Genomic DNA, 15,397 nt, shown 5'->3' on the forward strand with positions numbered 1-15,397 from the left:
CTATGGCCCCAATGAGACATCAATGTCCACTGTCTCTGATTACCACACTTCACTTTCTTCAACAGCTCCCTTTATATACTTTTTCCTTAATGCAGCCTTCTTTTGATGTCGCTGTTCCTCTGGCAATCCAACCTTCACTACAGTTAAGACTGCAAATTTCCACTAGAAAGTGGTATTCAAACAAAACCCAATTGTGACAGCCTGCCAGGTCAGACTCAAAACTCACTAGGAATTTAAAATTTAATTAAAGTAATGCTGAGCATGAAAATTTGTTCACCACGATTATTAAGATCATGTGCATAAATTCTTCCCCAGTTGACGTGAATTTCTGATGCACTGCTTTATTGGCATGGATACTTTGGAACCCAAAGTTACATTTCATAATGCATCTGTGTACTTTACAGATAAGTTAACTATGTGAAGCTTACTTTCACTCCTCCAGTCACTGCATGGTTTTGTTTAAACAAAGTAAATGATTGGAATGATAGACACAAAAAGCTGGAGTAACTCAGCGGGACAACAGCATCTCTGGAAAGAAGGAATGGGTGATATTTCGGGTCGAGACCCTTCTTTGGACTGGTTAGTGATAAGGGAAACAAGAGTTATAGACGGTGATGTGGAGAAATAAAGAACAATGAATTAAATGATTGGAATGTTTGGAATTCCTGATGGTACAAGGTTATTTGGGAGTTAACAATTTTGTCAATAGCTACATTACTCATGTTGTGTATCAACTCTTTACATTCAGCATGAATCATTCATAATTCATTTTAGAAGTAATTTAAAATACAGTGGATAAATTGGATGCTTAATTGTTCCCTGATACCCAAAAACTAGTTAAAGGTACAGAGCTTACATTCTCTTTTACAACAAATCGTTGTTTAGTTGTACAATTCAATGAATCTGATACATTTGAGATGACACCAGAATAATGTATAAAAACATCATAAGCATAATTAAAAGTCTTATATCATTTGTATACTCCTAACCCATACATAATTGCAGATGAAACTCGATCACTCCAAATGATCCAAGAAGCCATTCAATTGTCAAAATACGGGTCCCATTAGAGATGGGTAACATGTATCTGTCAGCATAACTCTTAACTTGCAGTCAAAATTTAAAAGAAAAATTAAATGAAGAAATATTTCTGAGCAGACATTTTGACCATCCATGGTTTTAGAAAAAGTGATTTTAAGCCACAGCTGACATGCCATAAAAAGGTAGACAAAAAATGCTGGAGAAACTCAACGGGTGAGGCAGCATCTTAGGAAATAAGTTTTCTTGTAAAAAGACATTTAGAACCCCATTCCCAAAGCAGTAATTGCCACCACAATCCATAAACTTGTCAAATTATTTTATTGGTGTTTTAGCAAATTACAATGTAATAATGGAATAAGGGTGGGCGGCGCGACTGACGTCGCAGCGGCCTCTGCAGTCTGTCCGTCTTTTTTTTTTGTCCCGTTGAGGGTTTTGTTTGTAGTGGGCTTTTAAATGTGTATGTGTGGGGGGCGGGGGGGGGGGACTTTTAAATCTCTTCCCTGCACGGGGACCCGACCTTTTCCCCGTCGGGTCTCCGTTGTCGTTGGGGCCTAGCACCGTGGAGCGGCCTCCAACCGGAACGACCTGGGGGCTCCAGTTGCGGAGCCTGTGGAGCTGCGGACCTACCATCGTGGAGTTGGCCAGCTTCGGAGCGTGGAGAGTTCAGAGTGTGGAGAGCTGCGGTGGCGCGCGGCTGCGACCCGACTCCGGTGGATGGTGACACTGGAAGCTCGCGGGTCCCCGGTGGGAGACTGTTTTGCGGGGCACCGGCAACGGCGACTTCTCCTGCCCGAATTGCAGGGTTGAAAGTGGCCTGGAGCGGGGCCTTACATCGCCCGGCGCGGCTTAAACAGCCGCGGGACTTGCTAGCGCCTGCTGGGGGCTCCAACATCAAGACCCGGAGCAGGGCCTTACATCGCCCGGCGCGGCTTTAAATGGCCGCGGACTTGCTAGCGCCCGCTGGGGGCTTTGACTTTGACATCGGGAGAAGAATGGAGAGCAGGGGAGAGACAAGACTTTGCCTTCCATCACAGTGAGGAGGAGATTCACTGTGATGGATGTTTTTGTGTAAATTATGTTGGTGTGTGTCTTGGTTCTTTTCTTGTATGACTGCAGAAACCAAATTTTGTTTGAACCTCATGTGAGGTTCAAATGACAAATAAATAGTATTGTATTGTATTGAAGGCTTCAAATGCACAGAACATTTTTATAGCGATTAAATTGACTGAAATTGTTAAACTCAAAAAAGAACCACAGCTTTTAAACTACATTTAAAAGCATTAAGTTTTAATTCATTAGATCTCCTCCCAGCCATAGAATAGTGATCATCTTGTCACTTCAACACTTAGGTGGATACGAGTTTGATTTACTGTATTCCATGAGAAAACAAGAAAAACCTGGATTATAGTTACCTTAGCTGCAGTATGGATACAGCACCAGATGGCATTACATACAGCAAACCAGTCAATATATCATGCTTTACTTTTGTAAATTTAATTCCTTCAAGAGTGTAAAGAATTGTAAAAACATTTATACATGGAAAAATCCCGGCTCTATCGACTGCTGATTGATGGCACAGGTCTATTGTGATGAAGCGCTTCGAGAGATTGGTTATGATGCAATCAACTCCTGCTTCTGCATTGACTTCAGCCCACTTCAATTCACCTCCCACCACAACAACTAGATAGCAGATGAGTTTTTGCTGGCTCTCCACTGTGCTGAACTACTTGGACAGCAGGAACACAAACGCCATGTTGTTCATTGACCACAGTTCAATAGCCAACATTTTTCCTGCCAATCTCATCGTCAAACTCAGGGAACTGAGCCTCTGCTCCTCCTCATGCAACTGGATCCACAAATTCCTCACAATAAAATAAAATTCTGGAGGAGCTCAGCAGGTCAGACTGCATTTTTTTTTGAGACAATATCAGCACTTTGCACAAAATTCCTGCCTCTCAGTTTCATGTGTTTCCTAAACTTCCTCATCAGCAGACCTCATTAGCAACAAAACCTCATCCTCCTCAGCACAGAGTCCTCAGTCCCCTGTTCTACTCTTTCTACATACCCACAAATGTGTAGCCAGACACAGCTTCAACTCAATTTTAAATTTATTACCTTCATTGGACAAATTACAGACAACAGTGAGTCAGACTACAAGAGGGATTATGTGGGAGTGATGCCTGAACAACAATCTTACACATTAGCAAGATCAATAAGCACCAGTCTTCGTCGGTAGCTTGTTATTCTTCTACAAGGACAGGTTGGACAGACTTGGATTGTTTTTTCTGGAAAGCCAGTGGTTGCAAGGAGGTTGGATAGTGGTATGTAAAATTAAGAGACATAGATAGGGTAGACAGTCAGAACCTTTTCTCTACTAACATAGGCAATTCTTTCTCCTCCCCAGCTAGTCTCTGCTGTGGGGTACCACAAGGTTTTATCCTTGGCCCCATTCTCTTCTCCCTGTACATGCTCCCCTTAGGCCAAGTCATTGAAAGGCACGACGTTTCCTTCCATTGCTACGCAAACGATACGCAACTCTATCTCCCCCTGAAGCCCAAAAACCAATCAAATCTGCCTAACCTTACCTGCTGCCCCGAGGATATAAAGTGTTGGATGGCCCAGAACTTCCTCCAACTAAATGAGAGTAAGTCTGAGGTCATCGTTCAAAATGATAGCAGGCAACCTTGGAAGCCTTACCCCACTACTCAAACCTCGCGTCAAAAACCTTGGTGTGATATTTGAGTCAGCACTGAAATTTGACAAACAAGTCAATGCCGTGGTCAAAGCTAGCTTCTTTCAGCTTCGGACGATAGCTAAAATAAAACTATTCCTCCAATTTGATGACCTCGAAAAGATCATCCACACATTTATCTCCTCCCGCCTAGATTACTGCAACTCCCTTTACACTGGCATCAGCCAATCTTCCCTGTCCCGCCTGCAACTGGTCCAAAACGCCGCAGCAAGACTCCCGAAAAAGGGACCACATCACCCCGATCCTGGCCTCTCTCCACTAGCTCCCTGTGCGGTTCCGAATAAATTTCAAGATCATCCTTCATGTCTACAAAGCCCTCAATGGGCTTGCCCCAACCTACATTAAAAGTCTGCTCACCCACCACACCACCTCCACCAGGTCCCTCAGATCGGCCGACTTGGGGTTACTGAATATCACGCGGTCTAGGCATAAACCCAGGGGCGACTGTGACTTTGCGGTTGCAGCTCCTAGACTGTGGAACAGCAACCCTCTTCCCATCAGAACTGCCCCCTCCATCGACTCCATCGAGACTAAAAACCCATCTGTACTCCCAAGCCTTTCTCGACGTCTTCTGAGCAAGGGCTATATGTATGTAGTTTGTTTGTTATAGTATTCTTATACATATGTAAAGCACTTTGGCCAACGAGAGTTGTTTTTTAAATGTGCTATATAAATAAATGTGACTTGATGACTTTTTCCCAGAGTGGGGAATATCGAATACTAGAGGCCATAACTTTAAGGTGAGAGGGGAAAAGATTAAAGGATATGTGTGAGGCAAGTTTTAAGCAGAGGGAGGTGAGAGCCTGGAACACGCTGCCAAGGCATTTAAGAGGCCTTTGGTTACATAAATGAATACGCAGGTAATGGAGGCTATGGATCATGCAGAGGTAGGTAAAAAATGGTCTTGGCATTATGCTTAGCACAGACATTGTGGGCCAAAGGGCCTGTTCTTGTGTCAAACGTTCTATGTTCTAAGACAAATAAACACTTGACTCTCAAGTTTCATCAGGAAATTTTCAGATAAACCTCAAATATTATAAAAGCAGTACCATAGATTCTTGGGAAATTGCAATTTGCCCTTTGTTTCCAACACAAATATCACAACAATTACACAATATTGTGGTATTCAACAGGCTGCTATTTTATTATCAACTTAATTATGAATTTCTGGCATAAACAGAATGAGTGTTAGGAATAGCAATGCATCAAATATAAAAATAAGTGAAAAGTTAAATAATTAACACAAATGATTAGCTACTATCTCAGTTCTTTTACCAATCCAGGTTTTCATGGATTATATAGGGGAATTCTGAGTGCTGTGTATAATAAACCAAAATACCACAGGGTGCTCGGTCTGAAACAAAGATAAAAGAGAAAGTAATTTTGTTTAGTTTAGAGATAAAGCACAGAAAAAGGCCCTCCGGCTCACCGAGCCCGTGTCGACCAACGTTTCCCGCACACTAGGGACAATTTACAATTATACCAAGCAGATCAAATTAAGATCTACAAACCTGCACGTCTTTGGAGTGTGTGAGGAAACCGGAAATCCAGGAGAAAACCCACACAGGGGTTGGGCAGAACGTATAAACTCCGTACAGACAGCAACCATAGTCAGGATCGAACCCGGGTCTCTAGCGCTGTAAGGCAGCAACTCTACCGCTGCATCATCGTGCCGCCTTGGAGTACACTGGAAATACTCAGCGGTGCTCAACACTCAAGACAACTTATGGTATAGGTTATTGACTTGAAACATGAACTTGTTTTTCTCCCCATTCCTGATCAAGGAGCATTTAAGGTCATAAGCGAGCACATGATTACCCCTCAGGAGTAACCTTGAGATATTACTTGCAGTTTCCATTTAAGTAACAATACATTTCACAAAAGGACACAAATTGCTGTTGTAACCTAGCAGGGTCAGGCAGCATCTCCGGAGAACATACATAAATGCCATTTCCATTCAAGACCTTTCTTCAGACTGAGAGTCAAGGGGGGTGGGGGGTAAACTAGTGGTATAAAAAGGTTCAGAACGAGTATAATGCATAAACATTAATTTGTACCAGAGGCAGCAGATCGGGTCTGAGTTTCTCATATGAAAAGCGATTGGACAACTTATTTTTAAATATATTTTTGTATATTGGGCTAAGTGTTATGTTGGCACGGTCAAGTGCACTGCTTAAACTGGAAAATATTGAGAAGAAAGTGGTATGTCTGCTTGAAAGACGATTTGAGAGGCTTCAAGAATCCAGTACTTTCAGATTAGAGTTGCACGTGGACTGTATCAGAATGAAATGAGAATAAATCCTTTTCACTGGAGAATATGAACCATGATATGATAATTTACAAGAGGATAAACCTTATTTTCCTTCTGCTTTCTACAAATAATGTTCACAATGTATTATAATAGAATTTCGGTTTGTGATACAGTGCCAGTTACAGGGCCAAATTCAAGCCAACCATAAAGGCTGTCAATAAAAGTACTGCAGAGGACATTTGTGTTCTTTCCCCTCAAATTTCAAGTCCTTTACAGAAGTGTCAATACAAATTTGCATCACCAGAGTTTTAATAATGCAACTTTGCCCTGAACATTCCCAAAACAGTTCACATAAAATCAGCAGAATATTCTGCATGAACATTGGCTGTATTAACATTATAGTGCACTCCATTCCTTTACAATATTGTCACTGGCAGCCATTCATATAATGCAAGTGTTATTTTTGCCAGAGCTGCCCAAAAAAGTTGGTTCTGCTCTCTTGGAACATGAAAGTAAAACTCAAGCAATAAACATGTGGAGATTGCGCAAGCACAAGTATTTTCGTGCCGCAACTCACAATATAAATGGAGATGGTTTTAATTGAATAGCAGCTCTGACAAGTTACGTAAAGTGGACCAGTAAAACCATCATGTACTAATAACGTGTATTTTCTATTTTTTATCTATACTCCGTTGTAGGTTCAATGGTAGAGGCAAGTACAAATCTAGCTGTATGCCGTATGCTGGAGATTGACACAAAATGATGGAATAACTTAGTGGGTCAGGCAGCATTTCTGGAGTAAATAAATTGTCGACGTTTCGGGATGAGACCCTTCTTCAGACACAGAACAGTTGCAGCAATAAATACAGCTGAGAATGCCAATTTCAAGAATAACCCTTCCCTCCTCCCAGGGACCCCAGCAATCCTTCCAGGTAAGACAGGGGTACACATGCACCTCCTCCAACCTCCTCTACCGCATCTGGTGTTCTCAATATGGTCTCTTGAACATCAATGAGACCACGCGTAAGCTCGGCAACCTTTTCGCAGAACATTTGCACTCGCTCCTTGAAGGTACACTGGGTTTCCCCAGCTGCTAACTATTTTAACTCCCCTCCCTGCTCCCATACTGACCCCTCTGTCCATTGCAGAGTGAGGCCACATGCAAACTCCCCCTCCTCCTACATTCCTTCCTCTGGCATCACAATTTATAACTCTTCAATCTGTTCTAATCTCCTGCCTTTACTCCCATAATCTACCTATCAATCTCACCTGTGTCCACCTATTACCTGCCACGCTTTATCTTGCCTCTCTTCCAGCTTTCTTTCTTCCCTGCTCCCCAAATCAGTCTGATGAAGGGTCCCGACCCAAAATGTCAATGATCCATGTTCTCCAGAGTTGCTATGTAACCCGCTGAGTTGCTACAGCACTCTGTGTCTTTTAATTTTGATTTAATACACTGAATGTTAAAGCGCTATGTGTGGTTAAGTTTAAAGAAGGGGCAAATAATTCATCTTAAACAATGGAACAAAAAACAAACTTATTTCTCACTTGGTGCCAATTATTTTCTTTCAACATGGTACTACAGTGAGCAACAATGAATAAGCAATGCACCGAAAATTGGGCAGATAAACAGAGCTGAAAGCCAGACAACAGTTTAAAACGAGAAAATGTTTTTGCTTGAATGTTTGTAAACTTGGAAAGACCACATTCACGTTAACCAAACCTGACATCGGAATGCCAACAAAGAAAAGGAGTTTCTGTAATAGAAATGCTGTCATTATGGAATGTAAACTATGGAAACCTCCTTCTCTACCAAGACATTTTAATTGCAAAGAGCAACTATAGTGCACAAAGCATTATTTGAACCAATATTGGTTTATTTTGCTATAATTAAGCTATATATAACTGCAATTTTAAGTCAACATTTATCAGTCAATGGTACAAACAACTGTAATAGCAAATAATAACTATTTGATTTTGTTTAAAGGCAAATCAAATACCACAAATGCACTTAAACTGTTATGCTAATATACATCAACAGAATTTCTCCAAAATAATGAATGTATATTGTACTATAGAAAATCTAAAATGAATGAATGCAGCAAAAATCTATGCAGCACGCAACAAATCTGCACACTTATGGCAATTAGCTAATTACTTTTTATTAAATGGGAAAGTTAAAAAAATTCTATATATCTCCAAAATGTTGCAAATGAATCTTACAGCAAACAATACTGAATTTAAAACTAAATCAGCAACAATGAATCAAACAAATTGATTACCTCAATATCAACCCATAACATCAGTGAGTAGGATACCAATTCCACAATATAACAAACAGCTGTATGTATTTCACTGCAAGGTAATGAAGTAAATTCAATAGTTCACTCTAAAGTGATACACCCCAAGCCCATTTAAAATTTAGCATGTCAATCAATTAAATTACCATTCTCTGCCAAAGCTCCAGATCCACACGTTCTGAAGCTAGAAGTTTCATTTAAATGTACAAGATACAAGATAAATTTATTTGTCACATGTACCAATTGGTACAGTGAAATGTGTGGTCACCATACAGACATACAAGTAATAAAGAGCACAATAAAGAGTCTTAACACAAACATCCCCACACAGCGGGATCAAAGTTTCCCACTGTGGGGGAAGGCTCCAAAATTCATCCATCCTCACGTGGCCGGGGGGCTCCTGAACCTCCCGCTGTCGCCGCTACAGGCGCCATGATGTTCAGGCCCGCTCGCCGGGGTGATGGAAGTCCGACGTCGGGACTGGAGGACATCCTCAGCGGCTTGGACACCTCCTACCGGAGTCCGCGGCTCCCGAAGACCACAGGCCGCTGGGCAGAGATTCAACGCTGGCGGCCCTCGGCAAAGGGCCCCAGGACTCCGCGATGTTGTTCAGCACCGGCCGCTTTGAAGCTCTTCAAACACAGCTCTGTGATGTTGGAGCAGCGGCCCAACAGTACAGAGCTTCAACGGCGATCCCAGGTAGGCATCCGCCTGCTCCGCGATGAATCCAGTGCTGCACCGCGGCTGCTGGAGCTCTGGTCCGGGTCCCCGGCAGGAAAGGCCGCTCCAATCCAGTTGGTAGGCCGCGAAGAGGGGGAAGAGGACGGGTCCCTGCCAGGAAGTGACTGGGAAACAGATTCCCCCCTTACCATGACCCCCTCCCCCACATAAAAAAAGCTAAAGAATCCCCAAAACAAACTTTAAAACTGACCAAAAATTTTAAAAGATTGAAAAACAAACAGGCTGTAGGCAGAGGCTGCCTTCAATGCGGCGCACCTTGTGGCGGATCGACAGTCAAACTTGAGATCGACAGTCAATCTTGACTCGCAATAGCACTTTCGAACAAGTTCAAGATTAGTGGATTCAACCATTACCCCAGAGACTTCAGTAGGTAACTAAAGGGTCTGTCCCACTTAGGCGACTTTTCAGCGGACTGCCAGCGACCTTCAAGCTCACGGCACTCGCCTGGAAAACCGCGAACTGGAACGGCGACCATCAGAGCGCAACACACACATACACACACACACATCACATCGCAAAGGCGGGGGCCAAGGAAAGCTGGGAAGCGCTGTCTGAAATTCACATGGTGCAAAGCCAATGTGATACAGACACACGCCGTAATGAACAGGAAGGTTAAAGATAGCACAGTGTACGGTAAGTCCTTTAAAAGAGAGCGGGGGGGGGGGGGGGGGGGGGGCAGACACTTTTAAGAAGCCGGACAACTTTGAATAAGCCAGAGATACACAGCCGTGAAGTTTAGCGGGAATTTAACATTACCGGTCGGTTTTCCTTGGTTCTGAAAACTCGTGCTTACTCCCCTGCTGAAAGAACAAGGTTATGAAACTTGGACATTAGAGCAAAACCGAAGTTTAGTGAAATTCCTTCCAATTTGCAAACAGTATTACCTCAAGAGATTAAATTTACTCTGTAATGCCCCCAGTGATATTCAGATTTAAATTCCTCCATTACAAAAGCTACTTGTCATCCAGACACATCCAGGCACCAAATGAGTCAGATAGACACAAAATGCTGGAGTAACTCAGCAGGACAGGCAGCATCTCTGGAGAGAAGGAATGGGTGGCGTTCAGACTGAAGAAGGGTCTCGACCCGAAACATCACCCATTCCTTCTCTCCAGAGATGCTGCCTGTGAGCTACTCCAGCTTTTTGTGTCTATCTTCGGTTTAAACCAGCATCTGCAGTTCCTTCTTACACCAAATGAGTCAATTAGTTTCAGGCTTTCACATCACCAGCATTACAAATGTATCAAGGTAAATTCACTTTACGCTAACATTCTGTGCCTATGCTATAGGAGTATCTTCTGATGTCATCCTCGTTAATTCTTGTGAACTCAAGCACATAGGTATTTGACAACACTATGATGGTAAATTTCTTTCAACAGTTCTCAGCCATTGAATAATATCATGTCATTTTATTTCTCAGAAGAATGAACCTCAATAAATCCAACTGACGTGCAGAGATAGGGATGTGAAAGGAAATAAATCACATTGTAGTCATGATATGAACATATTGCAAATAAATTGTTTTTTTCCCTAAAATGCCGAGGATGAACATTCTAGAATATGAGGCCCAAGCCTGGAAATCAAATGTTGTCATGCAATGAAAAATAAAGCTGGGCAACAAACCTCCTAGACCTGATCAGATATATCCAAAGGCAATGTGGGACGCAGAGAGGAAAGAGGCTGAGATATATGAATCATCGATAGGACATGGGTGCTCTGCTGAAAGACTGGAGGGTAGCTAATGCTGTGCCTTTATACAAGAAAGGCAGCAAAGAAAAACTTGGGAACTGTAGACCAGTAGGTCTAATAACATCTGTGGTAGGAAAGTTAGGGATAATATATACAAACATTTTGGAAGACGGATTGATTAGAGATAGTCAGTATGGGTTTGTACCTCATGTATTTGATGGATTTTTTTGAAGTAGCAACTAAGAAGGTTGACAATAGCAGGGCAGCAGACATATGAATCAGCAATGCCTTTGATAAGATTCTGCATGGTAGGCTAATAGGAAGGTTAGATTGTATGGGACCAGGGAGACCCAGCTAATTTCTTACAGAATTGGTTTCATGGTAGGAAGCAGAGGGTAATGGTGGCAGGTTGTTTTTCAGTCTGGAAGCCTCTGACTAGTGGTGTGCCTCAGGGATCAGTGCTGGGCCCATATCTGACATCTATATTAACAATTTGGAGGATAATGTATGGCCTAATTAATAATTTTTCAAAGTATGTGGTATCAGACAGTGAAGATGCTTATCAACTAGTACAGTTTGATCATGATCAGCTAGGCGAGTGGATCGCGGAATGGCTAATAGTTTAAATCAGTTAAGTGTGAGGTATTGCATTGGAAAGTCAAACCAAGGCGTTGTATGGTAGAGTCATGGGAGGTATTGTCAAGCAAAGAGGTCTAGGAGTACAAGAACATCATTCCCTGAAAATAGTGTCACTAAAGATAGGATGACGAAGAAGGCATTTAGCACATTGGACTTCATTAATCAAGGAATTGAGTACAGAGTCAGGACACCATGTTACAGTGAAACAAGATGCTGGTGAAGCCGTTAGAAGTATTAGAACATAGAACAGTACAGGACAAGAACATGCCCTTCGACTCACAATGTCCGCACCGAACATAATGCCAAGGTAACCTAATCTCCTCTGCCTGCTCGTGATTCATACATTCCCTCCATTCCCTGGATATCCAAGGCCTAACTAGAAGCCTCTTAAATGCCATTATTGTTTCTGCTTGCACCACCTCCTTGACAGCGCATTTCAGGCACCTACCATATGTGTACAAGTCATGCCCCACACATATTTAAATTTTGCCGATCTCACCTTAGAGCTGTGCTCTCTAGTCTCACTGTATTTTCACCCTGGGGAAAAAAGCTTCTGACTGTTTATGCTATCAATACCTCTTGTAATTTCATACACTTCTATCTGGTCTTCCCTCAGCCTCTGACACTCCAGTGAAAACAATCCAAGTCTGACAACCTCTCTCTGTAGCTGTCACCCTCCAATCCAAGCATCACTCTGGCAAACTTCTTCAACCTCTCCAAAATTCCACATCTGTCCTGTAATGGGGCAACCAGAACTACACGTGTCCTTTACCACTCTATCTACTTCAGGGAGCTATGAACTTGGACCCCAAGGTATCTTTGTACATCTATGCTGTTAAACATCTTGCTGTTGATTATATACTTTACCCTTACATTCAAAGTGTGTTTAGTTTTGGTCAGTTTAGTTAAGTTTGGAAAGAGTGCATAGAAGGTTTCCAAGAATGTCGCCACAACTTGAAGGCCTGAGCTATAGGGAGAGGTTGAACACACTAGAACGTTGTTCCTTTGAGCGCAGAAGGTTGAGATGATCTTGTAGAGATGTAAAATTATGATTGGAATTGTCTCCTTCCCAAGATAGATGATTCAAGAAATGCAGGACAGGTTTAGGTCAAGAGGGGAAAGATTTAACAAGAACCCAAGGAGCAATATTTTCCACACAGGGGGTGATGTGTATTTGTGATTACCTGCCAGAGGTGGTAGTTGAGGCAGGTATAATAACAACATTTAAAAAAACACCTGGACAGGTACATGGATAGAAAAGGTTTAGAGGGATATGGGCTAAACGCAGGTACATTTCCGAGTACATGAGGTCATGAAGAAAATGTGAAAACTCTGCACAGACAGCACCCGTCAAGAATTGAACGCAATGTTTCTCCTTCAACCCAAAGTGTACTTTAGAAACATTTCACAAAATGTCCTTTTTCACACCTTAATTCTCTCTCCTTTAAGAAAGTTAATGATCCCATATCCTATTTCTAAAAACCCTTTTCAATAGTCATTACTTTCAATTATTTGTGAAGGGACAACTGTTCCGCACCACCTTTAAATGTGTACGGATTAGTATATATATTGTTGCCTTCCACTCCCCTAAAAAAAACCACAAAATGTGTTAATTTACATTTCTGTACATTAATGTCCACCTGCTATCATTTGTCCGTTTTTATCAGTCAGGAGGCTTAAGCATGATGTACTCATCTCATTGAGAGTTAGATATAGCTGTTAGGGCTAATGGAATCAAGGGATATGGGGAGAAAGCAAGAACAGGGTACTGATTTTGGATAATCAGCCATGATCATATTTAATGGTGGTGCTGGCTTCCACTCCTGCACCTATTTTATATGTTTCATTGTTTTTTTTAAAGTTGTGTGCCATTTACAATATTTCCACTCACATGATGTATACTCTGAAGACTTGGGCTTGAGTGCAACAAAAATGGTCATAATGGAGACTTCTGGGGAATATGACAGTGCTTCGCAACACTTAAAAATGGAAGAGGAAAGCTGATCTGCTTGTAAAGAGTATGGGCAAAGCCAAGCTATGGAACAGTTCAGCATATCAACACATTGTTGTCCTGTAGTTTGCCCCATTTATTCCCCTCCACTTTCATATCAATATGAAGCCTACCACTCCTCCATTTCCAAGAAGGATTGGATGAATGTGCCATAATCTCTGCATCTGCCATTCTCATTTTGTTCATTTATATCCTGAGCCAGATGACTTTCCCCAATTAGAGGGTTGCCAGCTTTTCCAGCAAATTCTCCTTTATTTTATCCTTTCCAATATACCCACTACGTCCTATATTACTGGCATAACTCCCTTCTCCTCTGAAGCCACGTGCAATTAGCACTTCAGTCATGCCAGTTGCATTCTCAAGATGATTTTTTCCCCTTATTTGAAAATCACCATCCACCATTTCTGCATATATAAACAACGACTCAAAAGTTGCTGCCCCGTTGTTAAATTTACTCTGCCTCGATTTCCTTCTTCCAAATATCCTCTGCAATTTCTGTGGCCAATTTTATCCTTTGCGGTGTTTCAAACCTTACAACTGTCACAGGCTTTATTTTCACGCGTCTCATTTTAATCTCTACATCTTAAACCACAACTTTAGTCCAGGCTGCTTGGCTGTAGTCTTAACCCTTTCCCTACCATACCACAGGCACTCCAGAGACAAAACGTTTCATCTTTGAATTCTTCCTCCTCCCCCCACCACCCATCCTCGTCCTTTATATACATTTTTCTAAAATCAGAGCACATTGACAGAATTCGGGGAGTTTTTATTTTCCATTCATCGTCAGAATTATAATTTTATTGCTGATTATAATGCGAGCCCTAATCATCACAATATTCAGAAGCAACATTTCAACCACATTGTGACTACCAAAGACAAAACGGCAGAATCTCCGCTCAATGATCCAGTGTATTCAGACATCTGATTGTGCGTCGACACACAAAGCAACAATAGGGCTGAAGATCGAGCTGGTCTTTTGAAATAAATGTGTGCTTTCCTCGCCCCCAAAATGCCCCCAATTCAACCTCTGGCAAGTTTCTTAAAAGTTGGATGAACTCAACAAACCCCCGCAACTAATTTGCACAGAGCGAAAGTGGGTAGATAGATCTATCCGTCCTTATCAGGAGGAAAGCGCAGGAAAGTAATTTAAACATGACTCGTCGATGATAAAGAGATAGAAACACAACACGCCCAAAGTTCCAGCGCCCGACACCTTTTCCCGGGATTAGCACAAGGAGGACGCCGCCTCTCTCCAAATCGTTTCCTGGTATTTTTCAGAATAAGGTGCCGGAAACGATGTGTCCGGCGCTTTACACCCGGCTTTGTACAACACTCCCTCCCCACTCCGGCCGCTCGCACTCACGGACTAGGCCCGAGCGCCGGCACAAACTGGCAAACTAAGCCGCCGCCGAACCACGGATCCCAACCACGGAGCCTCGCCAACCTGTTGATGGAGGACGGACCTCTTGCGGACTTCAGGCTCGAACCACCGAGCACCTGAGCCCTGCCCGGGCGGGCTGGCTGGCTGGTTGGTTGGCGAACTGACCTGGGCAGCCGGTGGGTCGCTGCCACCCCGCGGAGTCCCGGAGCCTCCAAGGACGGCGGCCGCCTGCAAGGAACCGACTGGCTACTCGCTCGTGGACGCGTGCGCGCGCCCCGTCCACCCGCCAGCTCGCTCCCGCGCTCCCGTGCGCGCGCCCAACCGCCCGGCCTTCTGTCAACGTCCATTGGAGCAGCGAGCGACCGTCGTCAAGCCAACGCCCACCCCGGGCTCGGGTTCGGGCTCGGGCTCGCGGGGGCAAAGGTGAAGCTGAGCTATGCCAGGAATACCTTGTGTTTTGCAACGCGGTGGAAGCAGAGGAGGTGACGAGAGACAGCAGGAACGTGGGAATCACAGCGCTTCACTGCTCAAGCAGTGAAAGCAGATCTGGCAGAACGACAAGGCGAACTTTTTGATTCCACTCCTCCCGTTT

General features: G+C 43.1%; 1 protein-coding gene across 2 annotated transcripts in view; it reads right to left on the minus strand.

Moving 5' to 3' along the window:
• LOC129700354 (protein PALS1-like) overlaps positions 1-15,117 on the minus strand; it is a 69,092-nt gene extending 53,975 nt beyond the window's left edge. The window contains exon 1 of one of the 2 annotated variants that reach the window (XM_055640764.1): positions 14,869-15,117. The gene's annotated coding sequence lies outside the window, so the exon portion shown is untranslated. The remainder of the gene's footprint in view (positions 1-14,868) is intronic. The other variant, XM_055640765.1, reaches the window with a different exon arrangement.
• Positions 15,118-15,397: the final 280 nt, after the last annotated feature.

Source organism: Leucoraja erinacea, chromosome 9 (genome assembly GCF_028641065.1).
Source record: "Leucoraja erinacea ecotype New England chromosome 9, Leri_hhj_1, whole genome shotgun sequence".
Taxonomy (NCBI): domain Eukaryota; kingdom Metazoa; phylum Chordata; class Chondrichthyes; order Rajiformes; family Rajidae; genus Leucoraja; species Leucoraja erinaceus.